Raw genomic sequence first — 6,178 nt, 5'->3', positions numbered from 1 at the left:
AGAAAGAAAGAAAGAAAGAAAGAAAGGAATAGAAAGAAAGAAAGAAAGAAAGAAAGAAAGAAAGAAGAAAGAAAGAAAGAAAGAAAGAAGAAAGAAGAAAGAATGAAAGAAAGAAAGAAAGAAAGAGAAGAAACAAAGAAAGAAAGAAAGAACGAAAGAACGGAAGAAAGAAGAAAGAATGAAAGAAAGAAAGAAGAGAAATAGAAAGAAAGAAAGAAAGAAGAAAGAAAGAGAAAGAAAGAAAGAAAGAAAGAAAGAAAGAAAGAAAGAAAGAAAGAAAAGCAAAGAAAAAAGAAAGAAAGAAAGAAAGAAAGAAAGAAAGAAAGAAGAGGAAAGAAAGAAAGAAAGAAAAGAAAAGAAAAGAAAAAAGAATAGAGCTGTCATATGACTCAGCAATTCCACTTCTTGGTATCTACCTCAATGACACAAAAACATTCACATTTTGCACATGCAAAAAGGGTAAAATCGTGCAAGTCACAATAATTTTGATTGAACTGGAAGATATCCTGCTAAACAAAGCAAGTCAAGACAAATGCATATTCTTTCACTTATCTATGCTATAGAAAATAACAGCATGAGGGAAATGCAAGAAATAAAAGGGACATATCTAGAACAGCTTTGACCCTAGAGTATATAAATGAGGACAATGGAAGGAAAGTATTAAAGTAAAAAATTAAGAAGAGATAGATGAAAGGTAACAGAGTAGCAGCAGGATTTCAGGCACATTTATCATAGTGTATCTATATATCTAAGTAGAGACAACACTGAAAGCATGAGATCAAACTACAATAATAAAATGAAAACTTGTGCTTATCAAGGATGCAAGTTAGGGGTAGAAGTGTACCTGGAGACACTGTGAAGAGAAGTAGGATAGTTATTGGTGTGTATGCCTAAATCTCGGCTATGATTAACTGTAATCGTGGAGTCTTAAAACTAATAAACATTTTTAATTACTTGTCTCTAGTTTGTAAGGATGATTAGGCCTCTACATTTAAGATCAAAGTTTTCTGGGAATCAAAAGAGGAAATGCTGCTTTGAAAAAAACTGATTTTTTTTTAAAAAAAAACATTTAATTAGAAAAATGTGAGTGTGGTGGGCAGAGATAAAGAGAGAAAATGAGAGAGTGAGAGAGAGAAAGAGAAAAGAGAGAGAGAGATTCAAGAAAGGGCACATGCTCTAGAGGGCAAAAGGCCTAGAAAGAACACAAAAAAGATCATATAATCTAATAGTAGCAATCAAGATGCCTTTTGTCTTTGGTGAATAAATATAAATAGAACTAAATACAATTTATTTATTTTGACAGAAGCAAGTTATTACATTAAGGTTTTAATTTTGTAATTTCAGAAATTTGAAAGCATAATGCCTAGAGAATCATTAATGGTCTTGTTAGAATATCCTGTGTTTTGTTGTTTTTTTTTTTTTTAAGAAAAAAAGACCTATGAAGTACATTTTTTCTTTTGTTGTTTGTTTGTTTTTAGTTTTGGAGTCACACCTGGTGACAGAGATTACTCCTGGTTCTTCACTCAAGGATCATTTCCGGTGCTCTGAGGGACCATATGAGGTGCCAGGAACTAGACCCAGGTCAGCTACACACAAGGCAAGTTCCTAACCCAGCTAATATCCTATCCCTCCAACCCCAGACGTATGAATTACTCTTATCAGAGCTGCCTGAGAATCTTGTTATAGTGGTATATATAATTTGATAATTGCTATATTCAAATCTCAGAAAGATAATATGCTCTATTTTTATAAATTAAAATATGAAAACTATTGTTTAAAATAATTCCAGATAAACCACAACTTTCTCCTCAGATAGAACAAAGGTGATTTGATCAAATTGTCATTGGAATAATTTAGATGGTTTTTATGCTTCCTTGCTTTTATCTTTGTTTATTTGTACTAACATATGGGCTCCATCCTTACAAATGTTGATTGTGTTTATCTAGTATTGGGTGTTTATACTTTTAAAAATATCTCCATGCATGTGATTTTAATGTAAAACATAATGCTCTTAATTTATTAAGAAAGCCCTGGCTCTTGAAATCCACACCATCTCTCATCAGTCTTCATTTGAATGAACCAATTTACAGTATTATAACTTTTATTGTGAACACATAACTGTGACTCCAACTCTGAAACAATAAAATTAACTAAAATTTACTCAGAGAAAAATAGATTCAGAGGTTATATGTTTTGATTAACTATCTTCATAGGTTTATTAATTTTATTAGGCACTTTAGCTGATACCTACTTTTTAAAAATTCATTGGATTTTTGTTTGCTTAGATATAATCAAAGTGAATGTGAATTATTTAACTACTTTTGAAAAATCAAGATATATATAGATATATAAAGTAAAGAAATAAAGTTATCAGAAAAAAATAAGAAAGAAAACAGAGGTAGGTGTGAGATGTCAGAAACATTAGGAATAAGAGCATGGATGAATTAACTGAGAATTACAATATTAAGTATACATGGAATGAAACACAAGCAGCATATCATAAAAATAATGGAAACAGTTCAGTGGCACACAGATTGTGTCCCCAAAAAGACAAAGACAAAATTTATAAAATTTTAAAAATATGAAAAAGAATTTCTAAGAGAATTAATACAGAATTTCTTAAAAAGAGGGAATTTGTTTGCACATTTTAGTTTAAACTGATGTTTGCAACTAAAAACTAAGATGTAAAACTAGACCAGCCACACTAAATTATCAAGCTTAGTAATTTACATATACTCAGGTTAATAGGGTAATAAAGAAAATAATTATAGTTCATAAGACTGCTCCATAGAAATTTAAGTTTTAGCTATAAATACATGTGACTGATTTTCTCTGATGGATTCCTTTATTGTTCCTGAATCAAATTAGTTAGGACTAATATTGTTCCACTTTCCTTTTCAAATGTCTCAGAAGTAAGTTAATTTAATTTTCAATGTTAAGAAAGGGAAGGAAGTCTTGATGTTAAACAAAACATAATAAACATTTTAATAGGTGAAATCAGGGCTTAAATTTTTACCCCCTTTACCCTCTGACTTCAGACAGCCAAATCTGAAAAATTTTTTCTAAGACATAAGGTAATACTGTCACTCAGTCTCACATTAATACCTTCTCTGGCAAGATATCAATGTACTCTCTTCTAGAAAACATTTCCCATATCTAATACCCATATCTAATACCAACATAAATTGTCAAATAGCAACATCTGCCTAATCATTCTGCCATAATACCACAAACAGACCAAAATAAGTAAATAAATAAACACCCTCTTAGTACCAGCTCACTTGTAAGTTTACCTGAACTCCCCAAATACTAATTAAGGAAAATGTCTAAAATTAACAATATATAATATAAACAAACAGAATTACAGAAATTAAAAGAAACAAACAAAATCAGAGAGAGAGAAGAGAGAGGAGAGAAAGGAGAGAGAGAGAGACAGAGAGACAGAGAGAGAGAGAGAGACAGAGACAGAGAGACAGAGAGAGAGAGAGAGAGAGAGAGAGAGAGAGAGAGAGAGAGAGAGAGAGAGAGAGAGAGAGAGAGAAACAAGATGAATGTGATGACCAGAGTTTAATTCATGGACTTCTAAATGGTACACCATGAACTATCAGGAGTAATTCCTGAGTGAAGAGCCAGAAGTAAGGCCTGAGCATTGTCATGTATGCCCCCCCAGTCATCTGAAATAAAAAATAAAAGCAAAAAAGCTAAAAATAATCAGTAGACAGGTGGAAGATACAGCTAAAAAAAGCATATGAAAAGATAAAAAATTATTTTAAATGGATTAAAAATCAAGAAAATTAAAGAATGGAATATGGATAATAGAATCAATGAAAAGATGTTTTAAAATTACAGCAGGGAGGCACTTTTTGCATGCAACTGACCTAGGATCAATCTGTGAAATCTCCTGTGACTTCCCAAGACACAATAGGAGTGATCTCTAAATGCAGAGTCAAGGGTAAGTGCTAGGCACTGCTGAGTATGAATTCTCCCTTAAATCTTAAAAGAAATAGAAGAAAGAAATATCATCAATTTCAATACTAAAGAATCTGCTGATTGTTGGAATTATAAATTGAAATAGGTTTATATTAAATTGTATCATCATGAAGTGCAAATGAGAAAAAGATTTAAATATTACATATGGAAGGAGTTAGGTAAAAGTATTAAAATTTTAGACTAAAGAGATAGTATAAGGGTTAAGTCATTTGCATTGCATGTAGTCAACTTCTATTAGATTCCCCCTGCACTGTAAATTGTCTCTAAAGCACAACCAGAAGTGATCCTTGAGCACAGACCCAAAAGTAAGTTCTGAGGATGCCTGCATGTGGCCCAAAAACAAATTTTAGAAAGGACCTGAAACTAAGGAATTTGACATCTCAACCACACATTCTAGAAGTGAATTCATTAAAGCAATGCTTTCAAAATTCTATGATAAACATTATTTCAACCTGAAATTCTATGCACATGAGGCCAGAGCAATAGCACAGCGATAGAGCATTTGCCTTACACACAAATGACCTGGGTTTGCTCCACAGCATTCTATGTGGTCCCCTAAATGAGCTTGGCAGGAACGATTTCTGAGCACAAAACCTGAAGCAACCCCTGAGTGCTGCCAGGTGTGTCCCAATACCCCCCAAAACAATCTATAAAATGTATTTCAAGTGTTTCAAATAAGCTTTCAAATAAACCAAATATCTCCTCTCAAATCCAAACCCGCTCTTCTTTACCCTACATTATAAAAAAAATCAATGGACTCTGAAACATTACTCCTTCAGCTTGGAGCGTTATCCTTCAACTTTACTAGGTTTTGACAATATTAGGAGCTAAGGAGACATTTTAAGATATAAGCAAGGAAGGGTCTTATTTGGGTTCCTGTGTGCTTTTATTTCTACCTGTGACTGTGGAGAAGGAAAAATCATTCCATTTTTGTTACTCCCCCAGGGTTCTCCTTCATCCTTAAAAGTAGTGTCTACTTCCTACATACTCTAATCTTATATTCTTTATAATCAATTCTTAACCCATCTTAAAATTAAACATATTTTAACTGTTAATATTTCTTCAGAATTAAAAAAAAATTATTTTAATTGTTCATATGCTTTCAGTATCCTCACTAGACCAGGCTGACAGACTCTGGCTGACACATAGTCTCAATTATACATCTCCATGCACCTTTTTCAGAAAACATCTAGAAGATACTTTCACATACATCCAGACATAAGGAAAATACAAGATTCAAAATGCAAGAGATGCAAGAAAAGATAAAAGTCAAAGAAATTCTAAAACAATACTGGGGTGGGGAGTGTCACCAATTCAGAGTAGATCATAGAAAATTCACCAACACATCGTCAGAGATTTTTTTAAAATGAACTGATACATTACACATTTAATACAATACTAATTCAAGAAGTCTGTGCAAGGAAGGAAAGTATAATTGTGATTTACAGACCATTTGATTTTGCAGTGTACATTATTTATATGGTCAGAATAATGTGGACATCTTGATTTATAATGTTTATTTATAATAAACTTTGATTAATTTTCAATTATAAAATAAACTTAAATAAAAGATTACAATAAATTAAATGTACAAAATTATTTAAAATTGTATATACATGCATTATGCAAACATTTATAATTGTGATTTATTTAATAATATCTTTATTTAAATACCTTGATTACAACATGATTGTGATTAGGTTTCAGTCATGTAAAGATATAATTGTAGACTCTGCTGGGCCCCTTAAGCTTGGCAGACATTTTGGGGCTTCCCCTGGCTTGCTTCAACCTGGGAACCTTGGTCTTCTCTGGCATTCATCCCCTGATGGCTTGCCTCGGCTGAAGTGAGTTTTTCCGGGCCAAAGTTGTGGATAAAGCTGACTCTGCTTGCCCCCTTAAGCCCACCTATAAGGGGTCGAAGCAGAAGAGCGTGGCTGCTCCACTTCGCTTTAACACGTAGAAAAACCCACAGCATAAGCGTGACAATGGGGAAACTACGCAGACCAACATCAGCCATAGAGAATGAAGATGGAAACTCTGATGACCAACAATGGCCAACCACCTAAGCAGTCTTTCAGAAATGGAGTTTAGAGAAAAAATATGGAGGATGCTCACAGAACTCAAAGAAAGTATAGATCAGAACACTAATAAAAATCAAGAGAATATGAAGATAGAAATCAGAAAACTC

This window comes from Suncus etruscus, chromosome 12, assembly GCF_024139225.1.
Source record: "Suncus etruscus isolate mSunEtr1 chromosome 12, mSunEtr1.pri.cur, whole genome shotgun sequence".
In the NCBI taxonomy this organism is placed as follows: domain Eukaryota; kingdom Metazoa; phylum Chordata; class Mammalia; order Eulipotyphla; family Soricidae; genus Suncus; species Suncus etruscus.
Note: the sequence above shows the minus strand (reverse complement) of the source record.